This window comes from Panthera uncia, assembly GCF_023721935.1.
Source record: "Panthera uncia isolate 11264 chromosome B3 unlocalized genomic scaffold, Puncia_PCG_1.0 HiC_scaffold_1, whole genome shotgun sequence".
NCBI lineage: Eukaryota > Metazoa > Chordata > Mammalia > Carnivora > Felidae > Panthera > Panthera uncia.
Window position 1 is genome coordinate 52,381,960 of NW_026057582.1, and position 14,344 is coordinate 52,396,303.

Here is a 14,344-nt window from a genome sequence, read left to right on the forward strand (position 1 = left end):
TTTGTACTTAGTATGTATAAATATTCTAGCTATAGGGCTAAGGGCACCGTATTGCATTACTGCTTTCATCTTAGTCCAAGAGAGCTTTTGCAACTCATTCACTCCATCTATTCAATAAATATTTAGTGAGTGCTAGAATCTGCTTGAACGGATTCCAATGCTAGCTTTGCTACTTACTGTCTACATAATAATGACTCAAGTTACTTAACATCTGTGTGCTTCAAGTTCCCTATCTGTAAAATGGGAAGAGATGTAGTACCTACTTCAATAGACTGTTCAAGAATTAAATGACTTAATAAAGTACTTAGAACAGTGACTGCTGCATAGTGGAACCCAGTAAGCTTTTATTGTTGTTGTCACTCGCCAGGCCCTGCACTAATGTTACAGCAAGCAAAGCAGAAATATTCTTGCTCACTCGAAATTTTCAATCAGTAACTAAATATATATTTAATTACCAACTGAAATAATGGGCTATGAAGAAGAAACAATAGGATTCTATAAGAGTATATAATAAAGGAATCTTTATTTGTACAGAGTCAGGCCCCTGATATCTGGTTGATATCTGGTTGATATCTGGTTAATGCTAGCAGCACAGAGCCTGCTTGGGATTCTTTCTCTCTCCCTCTGTCTCTGCCTCTCTCTCATCCATGTTGTCTCTGTCTCTCTCAAAATAAACTTTAAAAAAAAAACTTAAAAAATAAATACAGAAAAGAAAAAGGTTATCTTAATATTTTAAGGCCCTCTACAAAGTAACTCTTTTTAAAATGCTTATTTATTTTGAGAGAGAGAGAGAGAGAGCAGGGGAGGGGCAGAGCGAGAAGGAGACAGAATCCCAAGCAGGCTCTGCACTGTCAGTGCAGAGCCCAACTCAGGACTCACTCTCATGAACCCTGAGATTACGACCTGAGTGAAATCAAGAGTCGGATGCTTATCCTAGGAGGCTACCCAGGCATCCCCACGAAGTAATTCTTTAATTTCAACTCTTAGGCAAGATGTTATCATTGACATTGAACCAAATGTCAATTATCATTGACATTAAAACAACACTCCTAATTAACATTTGCTGGAATAAGTAGGCTGTCTGTTCGGGAGTGAGGTCTGTTATTGTGACATGAGAATTTCTCTGGCATTTTGAACATTAAGTGATGTGAAGATCTTCAGTCTCCCTCCCTTCCTTTCAAAATTGAAATTACTAATATAAATTAACAGTGGAAATATAGTTTTACCCCAACTACCTTAACATACAAATAAACAAAAAATAGAAAACAATGCCCTAAATTGAGTTGCTACTCTAGCAATGATTTATAATCATGTTCACTTAAACAATAACCCAAAGAATAAATGGGTTCAAGCAAGTGTTCGTCACATGCTGACAAGTAACCCCTCCAGTCCAGATGCTCGCTCTCAGCTTTGGGTTTGTTATGGTTTTCAATTTTTGTTTTTTGGAATGGTGGGGTTTTTTGGTTGTTTTTAAGAACTATTTTGCATACACATCACTTATATTCAAATTTACCATATTTTTTTTTTTACTGATCTTAACCAAGTTAATAAAATTTAATCATTTACAAAGAATTGCTTAAAACAATTTATCAAAATTTATTAAGCTCACTAGGACATTTTTCCAAACTGAGCTAATGAGGAAATGCGTACTTTTGAGTTTCACCTGGAAGTAGAGTAAAAGCAACAAGGTCAAAATTCTAAATGTGATATTTTTAAAAGTCATTCAAGTGTATGCAAGATACAACAATATGCCTTTAATACAATTAAACCCCTTTAAAGACTTTCAGGGCTTTGACTCTTCAGAATGGAGATATCCACAAATGTCCAAACACATGAAACAGGCTGGCAACAGGACTTCAAAGAAATCTGTCCATGTGCCTTTTAGACTCTTACTTACAATACATGAATTGACTTAGGTAATTAAGTTGCATATCTTGGCACAAAGATACTGAGTTCCTAGGGTAAATTTTAAATTATTTAAATGTAATCATGATGCTAAATATGATTTTAAAAAGTCATTAAAAATTTACCAAAGACCAAAATTGACCCTTATCCAGTAAAACAAATTTCTGAGAACAACGTAAATACTTATTAAGAATCTCTACAGGAGCTCCTGGGTGGCTTATTCGGTTGAGCATTCGACTTCGGCTCAGGTCATGATCTCACAGTTTGTGGATTAGAGCCCTGCGTTGGGCTCTGGGCTGACAGCTCAGAGCCTGGAGCCTGTTTCAGATTCTGTGTCTCCTTCTATCTCTGCCCTCCCCCCACTTGTGCTCTGTCTCTGTCTCTCAGAAATAAATGTAAAAAAAAAATTTTTAAAGAATCTCTACAATATTAATTACTTCTGACCCAGTAATTCTCAGTTTCCTACATGAAAAAAAAATGATTGAAATACACTTAAGATGTATTTACAAATTATGTTTTTAAAATATGCAACTTTTAAACTGAAAATAAATTTCAAACTGTTAACTAAGAGTGGTTATCTCTGAAGGGTGATTTTTTTTTCCTTATTAGTTTTCTATAATTCCCAAATTCTTTTTATTGAACATTTATCAATTTTGTAATCAGAAGATGTAACTTGGGGGTGAAGAGTATTTTAAGAAAGAAAATAAAACCATACATTCAAGGCATGCAGTACAATTCTCCCTACTCTCTTACCAGCTTTTTAATCATTAGCACTTTTAATATTGTTAAATTCAAAAATATAAACAGAATCTCCAGACCTATAAATCATAGAATTTCCTGTTCATAGGAAAAGGATGCAGAAAAATAATTATATGTAGGTCCATATCATGTAGAATGTAGAACGCTTTCTCATAACTCACATTAAACCATGCTGAATATTTCAGCCTTATGTATTTTAGGCTTATGTATTTTAGTTACATAAGCCATCTTTTATTTTTTAAGAAAAGTACAAAAATGCAAGAAAGCTACTTTTAACAAGGCAATGCTCTGAACTCAGTGAAAGCTTTATTATCCCACTTAGTACATTATTCTTAAGATCAAAGTTCGTTATTATATTTTCTGAGATGACACCTATCTGTCCCATAGTCCTCTTGTTCAATAACTTCCATTTAAAAATTTCTCTGCTTTCAAATCAAAGGAAATATTAAGGTATATCATGTGTCTCTGAAGATCTAAGACTCCAAATGCTTTGTGTCTTTAGAAGTACAACTATAGAGAAACCACAAAGGACTACAAAGCCGGATGAAATATTAGCCATGGCCTTTGTATAGATTATAGCCAAAGGAGTGTATTTGGCTTGAGGGACTCAATGATTTATTACTATTCAACTAACCTCCCATGAAAATATTGCTATGTCTCTGGAACAGACTTCAGAAACATCTCTAGGTGTCAACTACATGAGAGAGGGAGAGACTGGCTTAGCATATAGACTGAGTCTATCACTGTCAGTAATACCATAAAAGCATAACATAAGCTATTTCTGAGTCCCCTCTGGCTAGTAAGAAAGACCAGGATCTAAGCTCATAAGGTCCTGATTTACTGCCACCGTTTTCAACACATTGGCTCACTTGCTCATAATAAAGTTGAAAACATGATACTCCTTTTATATTTAGAAATAGTCATTCTACTTTCATGCTTCCTGGTTTGGGAATCAAAAAAATAGCTGGAGAAACATGGTATTGAGTGTATGGCTGTGTGATAGGAATACAAACATAGAGAATGTGGCAATGATAAATTGCTGATATACTAAATTCTGCTACTGATAGAAAAGTAACTGCTTTTATACTGGTTATTATCTTAGTAATGAAAATCCCAACCACTCAGCCATAAGAAAGAAGGAAATCCTGCCATTTGTAATAACACAGATGGATCTTGAGGGCATTATGCTAAGTGAAATAAGTCAGACAGAGAAAGACAAACACTACATGATATCACCTATATGTGGAGTCTAAAAAAGTGAAACTCATAGAAACAGAGAGTAGAATGGTGGTTATCACAGTTGAGGGTTGGAGAAAATGGAGAGATACTGGTCCAGCTATAAGAAGAATAAGTTCTGGGGATCTAACATATAGCATGATGATTCCATTTAATTAGAACTGTGTGATATACTTGAAAGTTGCTAAGGAAGTAGATCTTAAATATTTTTTTAACACACACACACACACACACACACACACACACACACAAATGGTAATTATGTGACCCGATAAAGATATTAGCTAATGCTATGTTGGTAATTATTTTTCAAAACGTAAGTGTTAAAATCAACACATTGTTTACCTTAAATATACACAATGTTATAGGTCAATTATCTGTCAGTAATCTGGAAACCTGGATCACTGATGATGATTTCATCATAACTACTTTAGGAATATATGGTTTACTGTTACTGATAAGACTTAATTAAACTTAGCTTTCTGTTTCTTCATGGTACTTAGTATTGCTTAATTTTTATTTTTTTTAAGATTTATTTACTTATTTTGAGAAAGAGAGAGAGCATAAGCAGGGAAGGGGCAGAGAGAGAGAGAGGGAGAGATAATCCCAAGCAGGCTCCACACCATCAGCACAGAACCTGACACAGGGCTCAAATTCACAAGCCGTGAGATCACGACCTGAGCCAAAATCAAAAGTCAGGTGCTCAACCAACTGAGCCACCCAGGTGCCCACTTAATTTTTAGATATTACACTAACAACATCTTCCAGACTCATTGGAGAAAAGAGCTAATCAAAAGGACATAAAGGGCTGATTTTCATTTCTCTGTGATAATTCTGTTAAAGTGCACATTACTAAGACAGCTCTACTTAAGTATCATTAAACCATCTTCATTTAGCCACATCTATTCATCACATATTTATGGAACATCTATTATCTAGCCTTGTTCTAGAGATGTAATAAAGAAGAGAAGAAGAGTGTTCTGTGTTTACATCAGCCAGTAGTAAGACAGAATTTGGGGCTAAACTTGAAAATCTTCAGATTACTGGGGTGCCCTGGCTAGCTCAGTTGGTAGAGCATACAACCCTTGACCCCAGAGTCATGAGTTTTAGCCCCATGTTGGGTGTAGGACTACTTAAAAAATAAAATATTTTTTAAAAAATAAAATAAAATAACTTAAGATTATTACCACAATTTTTTAATTTTTTTAATGTTTACTTACTTATTTTGAGAGAGAGAGAATGAGCAGAGAGGGGTAGAGAGAGAGGGAGAGAGGGAGAGACAGAATCTCAAGCAGGCTCCACACCGGCAGAGCAGAACCTGAGGCGGGGCTTGAACTCAACGAACCACAAGATCATGACCTGAGCTAAAACCAAAACTAAGACACCCAACCTACTGAGCCACCCACGTGGCCCAAGATTATTACTATAATTTAAAATAACTATTATTTTTTAATGATTCCAATAATCCAATTAAGATTTTTAAAAATTCTGAAGGTGAAAAAAATTTACCTTCAGTCAATACTAAAGAAAATGCTTTATTTAATATCATTGCATGTTCAATTCAAAGAGAAGAGAGCTAAAACAAACAAAAACAAAACAACAAAGCCCACTGCTCTGAATTTAAGGAAAAAGGTTTTCTCCTGCTATGTAACCATAAAAATAGCATAAGTAACATTATTAATAAAAGCTGTTCCCAAAATGGTTGTGATTTTTTGCCACTTCATATAAAATATTGTCTATTATTAATTAATGCCTTAAACCATGGACAACAGAAGTACTTTATTCCCAAGTCAACACCTGCACTTCTGTCCCTCAGAATAAAAAACAATTGCTAAAACTGTAAGAACAAAAACAAACATTAATTTGCAAAAAGCAGTTTATTACATTCACAGCTGGAAAGCTAATAAACTTTGGAAAGATGTTTTCCACTCTAGTCCAACTCAAATGACAGTGTCTACATCTTCATTTAACAGAAAATAAATCTCAAAGAAAGAGATTAATCTCTAAATCCCTGCCATTCATCATCAAGGGCAAATTAGGTAACTGCTTGCTTCTTGTTTCACCATTTCAATAATTCATAAGATTCTCCTACAAAGATTGCATAACTTAAATCTCTGAGAGTAAACTGTCTTTATAGTTGAATACATGTGGAATGGTTTAAATAACTGACTTTGACGTCTCATGAACTAAGTTATAACCCATCTGAATGGGTAGAAATATCATCAACTACAAAATTCATTCCTGGACAAAACTGAGAAAAAAGAGCATTTTTCCTTTGGGGTCTTTTCAGGTCTTTGTTTTTACCCTTCACTCACTTCTCTACTTCCCTTCATTCCAGCCCCTGATGCCTGTGCCAATCTCTGGATGTCAGTGACTGTATTCCAGAGTTAACTCTTATTTTTTCCATTCTATTAAGGGCTCATATTACTTAAAAAGAAGCTGTTTGAATTGATTCTCACTAAAACGTGATTGACTAGTTATTTGGTCCACTCTCCCACAGGTATGCCTTTTAAGAGCACATGAAAAAAAAGAAAAGAAAAAGAGCAGATGGTTGGTGTGACAAATCAAAATAAAGAATTTCAAGCAGTTTGTGTAGGGAAGAAAATATTGGACTGGAAGATTTCTCAGGCAACCCCTCATTTCAACAGGGTTGGTGTTGTTTGAGGTTGATAAATAAGTAGAGATAACCGCTCCCTGCATTTCTTTGGTACCCTATAAATATCTCTATTTACTCACCAATTATAAAGTACATCATCTATTCATTCAACACGCAAATGTATGTCAACCGTGTATTCTGTTCTATGCATTATCTTAGGCCTAAAGGTGCAGTGGTGAAAAGAGAACAGTCAATCTGCTCTCATGGAGGTTTTGGTGGTGAATGCCAGATAGTATAAAAGTAAAGATATAAGTAAACTAGATAATTTCATATTATATAGGTTCCTGAGGAAACAAACAAGGTGCTGAGGTGGTGTGTGCCAGGAGATGGTCCTCGAGAAAAGAATGGTCAGGGAACTTCTCTCTGAAGATCTGACTTTGATCTGAGATCTAAACCCAGCCAGGCAAAACAGCTGGGGGAAAATCTTTTTAGGCTGAGGCAATGGCACTTGCAAAGACCCTACCACAGGAAGATACTTGGCCTATACCAGGAACACAAAGAAGGCCAGAGTATTAGAGCATCACAAGAGGCTGAATGGTGCCTCCTTACGTTGGAGATAGACAAGAGACTGCATTTTCTTCTTTGTGCCAGTGGAAAGTCATGGGAAGGAATAACAGTATGAGGGACAAAAGCCTGATCTCACTTAAAGCTTAAAAGATAACTCTAGTGGTTCATCCTCCTAAAATCCAAGGGTCCTTTTTTATCTTAGTGACTGAGACAGCAGGCTTCAGAATTGGACTGTATGGAGTCAAATCCTGCTTCCACCACTTACACAGCAGTAACTTTCGACAAGTTTCGTAACAGGACCACTGTGTCTTCTTTTTAAAATGTAGAAAATAATAGTATTTTTCTTATAAGATTTGTACTTATTTGTACAAAACAGAACTCTTGATTCCGCCTCTCATTTTTTGCTAACACTGTATGTCTCCTAGTCTTCCTGGTTTCAGTAAATGTCTCTAACTCCCAGCCAGTTGCTCAAACTCTGGTCCATCACTTTCCCTTGCATCCTACATCTAATTTATTAGTCATTTCTACCTTCAAAAGAGTATCATCTAAATCTTACCACTTATTATAGACAATGTTTGTGTCCCCCCAAAATCCATGTGTTGAAACCTAATCCCCAATGTGATGGTATGTGGAGATGGGACCTTTGGGAGGTGATTAACTCATGAAAGCAGAACATTCATGAATGGTATTGTGCCCTTATAAATGAGAACCCAGAGAGATCCCTCACCCCTCCTACCATGAGAGGACACAGAAAGAAAATGGCTCTCTATCAGGAAGCAGGTCTTCCCTCACTAGCCACCAAATCTCTGCGTGCCTTGATCTTAGACTCACAGCTTCCAGAACTGTTAGAAATAAATTTCTGTTGTTTATAAGCTACTCAGTTTATGGCATTCACTATAGTAACACAAATGGACTAAGACACTACTTCTTAGCATCTCCACTGCTAAAACACAGTGCATGCCCCCCTTTTCTCTCTCGTACACTAATACAACTACCTTCTAATACTTCATTCTTTCCTCCACTCTCAGCACCTACAGTCTATATTTCATACAAGATAAAAAGTGATCTTTTAAAGGCAAAAGGCAGATCATATCTATCACTACCTTACTTATAATTCCCAAATGGAATCCATTATATACATGGATAAATTTCAGTCTCTTTATCATGGTCTCTGAAACCCTAATAACTTGATCCCTACTCACCTCTCTGACCTGATCTCCTGGCTTCTTTCTCCCAGGAAACACCCAAAATTCTTTCCTGTCTCAGAGCTTTTCCATTAGCTACTATCCCTACTACCCCTACTATCCCTACTATCACCCCTTGCCTGGAATGCTCTTCTCATTCTTCACGTAGCTACTTTCTTCTCATCATTCAATTCTCAATTCAAATATCACTTCCACCAACAGTCATTTCCTGATCACCTAACCAAATTTTATGTCTGTCGATCTCAGCTGTTATCATGCTGCTTGGTCTTAAGACCCTTTTTCACTCTTAACAATTATTGAGTCCCAAAGAGCTTTCACTTATGTGGACTATATCTTTTAATATGTATTAATTTAGAATTTAAAACAAATATTTTAATTATATGTTTATCAGGTCATTTAAAAATAATAATTACCCATACAGATCCAAAGTAATTACAGATTTTTATGAAAACAAAAAAAAAATAGATGAAAGCAGTGACATTGTTTTAGATTTTTGAAAAACTCCTTAATGTCTGGCTTTATAAGATAAGCTGAATTCTCATATTTGCTTCTATATTCAATCTAATGTAAAATGGTCTTTTAAAGCATATCAATAAAATCCAGCCAAACACAGGTATATAATTGGAAAATGAAGGAATATTCTAATAGTTTTTCAAATAATTATAAATATTCTTTAATACTACATCAAACTCAACAACTGGAAGTTTCTTAATGGTTAATTGCAATATGGAATCTGAAACCATACCAATAAAATTTTATGTTACATTAAAATCCATTGATCTATCTCTTACTTTGAATTAAAATAATATCATGCATTAGTCATTCAGAAAATATTGGTTCATGCCTGATTTCAAATTATACTACAAAGCTATGGTAACCAAAACAGTATGATATTGGCATAAGAACAAACATATAGATCAATAGAATAGAATACAGAGGCCAGAAATGAACTCATACACATGTGGTCAATCACTTACAACAAAGGAGCCAAGAATATACAATGGGGAAAGGACAGTCTCTTCAAAAAATAGTTCTGACATAGATAATAAATTTGGACTTACTTCTGGAAAAAAAAATGGTCCTGGGAAAACTGGACAGCCACAAAATAATGAGACTGCCACTCTTACACCATACACAAAAACTAACTCAAAATGAATTAAAGACTTGAACACAAGACTTGAAACCATAAAGCCTCTAGAAGAAAACATAGGTGGTAATATTATTCACATCAATCTAAGTGATGATTTTTTTTTGGATTTGACATCAAAAGTAAAGGCAAAAAAAGCAAAAATAAGCAAGTGAGATGACATCAAACTTGCTTCTGCACATAAAAAGCTTCTGCACAGCAAAGGAAACCATCAACAAAATAAAAAGGCAATCTATCAAATGGAAGAAAATATTTATAAACTATCTGATAAAGGGTTAGTATTCAAAATATATAAAGCACTCATACAACTAAATAACCAAAAATACCCAAACAATCTGATTTTAAAATGGGCAGAGTATCCAAGTAGACATTTTTCTATAGAAGAACTACAAATGGCCAACAGGTACATGAAAAGGTGTTCAATCCAGGCAAATGTAAATGAAAATCACAATGAAATATCACTTCACACCTGTTAGAATGGGTATTATCAAAAAGACACAAAAATAACAAGTGTCAATGAGGATATGGAAAGGAGGGAACACTAGAGTGCTGTTAGTGGGAATATAAATTGGTGCAGCCACTGTGGAAAACAATGTGGACCTTCCTCAAAAAATTAAAAATAGGACTAGCATAGGACAGTAATTCTACTGCTGGTAGATCCAAAGGAAATGAAATCACTATCTCAAAAAGACATCTGTACCCCATGTTTACCCATGCTTATTGCAATATTATTTATAATAGCAAAGACATGGAAATAACCTAAATGTCCAATGATAGATGAATGTATAAACAAGTTTTGGTATACACACACACACACACACACACACACACACACTATAGAATATTACTCATCAATGAAAAAGAATGAAATCTTGCCAATTGCAACAAAATACATGGACCTAGAATGTATTACACTAATAAATCAGATAAATACCATATGATTGCACTTATATGTGGAATCTAAAAAAACCAAAACAATTGAACAAACAAACCAGAAACAGACTCACAAATACAGGAAACAAACTGTTGGTTACCAGAGAGGAGAGGGCTGGAGGTGGGGGGAGGTGAAATAGGTGAAGGGGGTTAAGAGGTACAAACTTCCAGTTATGAAATAAATAAGTCATTCCCTATGTACAGCATAGGGAATATGGTCAATAATATTGTTAACTTTGCCTAGTGACAGATAGTAACTAGACTTATTGTAGGGATCATTTTGTAATGTAAAGAAAAATAAAAGAAATAAAATATAAACTTTTTTAAAAAAACAATGAAAAAAAGCAATACAGTAAGTGGTTACATATGGAAATCAAGAGTAAATGGGTCCTTTATGTTGGGATAAAATTTCCAGCAACTACTGTATACACCGATTCAAAAAGTATTATAAATTAAACAACATTGGTTTTGAAAAAGGAAGATCATGTGTGTGAGACAGCTATGATTAATGGCTCAAAACAGATCTGTAGAAACGACAACAACACTGATGTCAAAGTTGCATGAAGAGCTTGAATAAAATAGTTTTATAAATTTAGGAAAAGGAATATTTTAAAAGAAGTTATTTCAAATTTGTATTTAACTAAATCAGTGTATATTTTTCAAATAGATTTTGGAATATTTTATCTGTATCCCTAAAAGTTTATATATTCACATTTCTATTTGAGGTTGCCTATATTTGTGCACACATGGTAAGACTTTATCAGCTAACTGCTGGAATCCATCAATGTAATCTAGTTATATACAACCCATGAAAAGGGTTGTAAATAGTAAAAAAAATCCGGGTAAATATGTGTTATGGAATACCATGTAGCCATTCAAAACTATGGAAAAACTCATTTATTGACACAAACAAGCCATATACTGATGAGTGGAAAAACCATGTATGATAGGGTCTTTTTAAAATTTTTTTAGAGAGAAAGTATGCATGAGTGGCGGGGGGGGGATGGGGGGGGGGGGGGTGGGAAGAGCAAGCAAGAAAGAGAGAGAGAGAGAGAGAGAGAGAGAGAGAGAGAGAATCTTAAGTAGGCTCCATGCTTAGCACAGAGCCTGACACGGAGCTTGATCCCATGATCCTGGAATCATGACCTGAGCCAAAATCAAGAGTCAGATGGACGTTCAAACTGCTGAACCACCCAGGCACCCCAGTATGGTTTCATATATGAAAATTTGTTATAGATAACATGAATATATAAATAGAAAGATATCTATGAGGATCCACACATGTTAGCAGTAGTTATTCCCATTGTGATATGCTTTCAGATTAATTTTACATTTATTGCTATACTTTTCTATATACATTTTTTCAAGGAAATTCTGCATCATTTACAAAACTGATAAAAGTTTTTTTAAAGAAAAGAAAATTACTTATCTTTCAGATAGCATACCGATTCTTACATAACTATAATTTCTCAATGATAACAGAGCATGAAGTCATGGTAACTATTCCTGACTTTAATTTCAGTGGCCTTTATATTTGTTTATAACATAAAAGAGAGGGAAAAAATAAAAAGAAAACATCCCAAGTCCTAACAATCCACTGAAGAATTTATGAATGCACGAGATTCTGGCCTGGTATTGCTCCCTGTGAATCTGCTGCTTTACTTCAAACTACTGTTAATATACCTATACTTTTGTGCTCGCTCCCTGATTTATTTTGCAAATACCAATTGAGTACATAGTATATTCGATGTCATGACGATTTCAGCCATGATCGCAACTATGATGCCATGTTCTCAAATAACCACAATTCAAGGAAGGATGAGAAGTGTTCTGTAAGTGCTATAAAAGTGCTATAAAAGTTCCAAATTGAAGATCACTGAGCAAAGGCATTTAAAGGAGGTTGTAGTGTGTAAGCCAGACTGGGATGGATCGAAATTTCAGGATATTCTGGATGGATAGACAGAGAAAAGACCGCCTAGCAGAGAAGGAATGAAACCCAATACACATATTAAGATGTATAAGAAACACATACTCATTTTCTACAATAATTTCTAATTCTAAATCCTTACACTATGGACCAATAGAAAATAAAATTACTCTTACTCTTTTCCAAGTTATATGAAGTGTCGAGGCACTGGTGACTGTGGGTGTGATGGCTAATATGGAGTGGTCTGCAACCCCAATGGATAAGCATCCATTATCTCTGATGTCATAACCCCTTTAATTTTTATGACTCTCTGCCATTTCCAGTGCACAACTGTGGGACAGAAATCTTACGATGCCAGAAAGTTTCCATCTGCCCCAAAACGAAAGGCAGTCACCTCCTCCCTAGAGTCTTGGCAGCTGCCCTGACGACACTGGCAGCCAGCAGTTCTGTAGTCCCTCTCTCCCTTTCCTCTTTTCCTACCCTGAGGAAAGTTATTTCTCATCTGAGGTGAGTTATAGACTTGTTCTCTTCTCAGCTTCTGCTCAAGGAATTGTTCTATTCCCATAAATCCTCTTTCCAAGAGATTTAGAATTTTGAAACACAAAGTTCAGAGACATTCAGAACACGTCCTGCTACAGTATCCTTCTCCTGAGCCAATGAGCCCAAAATTGACTGCTTGCTTGAATAAGCAGAAGAGAAAGGGAAGAATGCAGTGAGAAAAAAAACATGGAAGAATATTTCAAATATTATGCAAGCCAGAATATTTTAAAAGGCTTTTGGTCAAGTGCTTGTACCCCACGTAAAAGTAAAACTCAACTATATATCAAGAAAAACTTTCCCTGAGAGATTAACCTAAGAAATTTTCTTCCTTTCCTGTGGAGATATTACAGGCAAGAAAAGGACTTCCACAGTACTCATCCATCTGAAAGAACAAAAAAAGTAACTTGCTCACATACCAGTCTTAATTTCCAGTTATGTTGTTATTTTTACAGTTAAAAGGGAAGTGATCTCAATACATCATTAGGTCACATTCTCTAGGAAGACTCCATAAAAGTCATTTGCTCCAAGAACACTGGCTATATCAATATTAAATCACTTACTCATGATATATAGCCCAGAGGTCCTAGAACTAGGTTCTACTACTGTGGCCTCTAAGCAAATTCAGCAAAAGGAAAGAGACTGCCATTGTATTCCATGGTATTAAAAATTAATTAATTAACTAATTAATTAATTAAAATAAAATAAAATAAAAAGGTTTTATGTAGAGAATACACTATTAGTGCCACCTAGTGGTGACATTGAATAAAATCCTAAAGTTTGGGTCTCTCTCTTGTCCACAAAATCTGAGCACTGAGGGGAAACCAGAGGAGAGCACCACATACATCTTCACCAGTTTCAACGAAGGAAACAGAGAGCTGTCTTCAAGAATATGCAGCAGGTTGATACCTGGAAACAGCACCATGTCTGATTTTCATCATGTTCAAGTCTAAGAACCTATGTTGCCATAGGTTTCCGCTGACTTCTTTTAATTTTGTACAATTTCTATTCTTCAATTTCATTTCAATCCTGAAATTACTAACGTTACTCTGTATCTTCTTCAGTGTCCAAACTTATGACTCAGAATCTCCTCACCAATACTCACAATATCAGAGATAAAGAAGGTAGCGGGCTGGACACATGTCCATAGGACCAGACCCCAAGGCAAATTTCCATCTAAAGTCTTAGATGTGCCGCTGCCTCCTGTCACAAGAATTTGGGGAAGTATAGGCAATCGTAATAGAATTTTTTTGTAAAGTGAAAGGACACCTATCACTTTACTGATGAGGAAACTGAAACGCAAAGTTTTAATATGTTCAGTTTGACAGATCTAACCAGTGACACATTTGAAACCAGATGCCAATCTTTTCAATTTGCAGTCCAATACTTTGCATGTAATGCCACAGTACCAAACTTCTCTCTGGGAATATTTTCAGCACAAAAAGCAGACTGGCCTAGTGGAGGGAGAACAAGGTTCAACGGAAATCGCTGTGAGTCTTGGCTCAGGTCCTAAACTTAAGTTTGCAGAATGG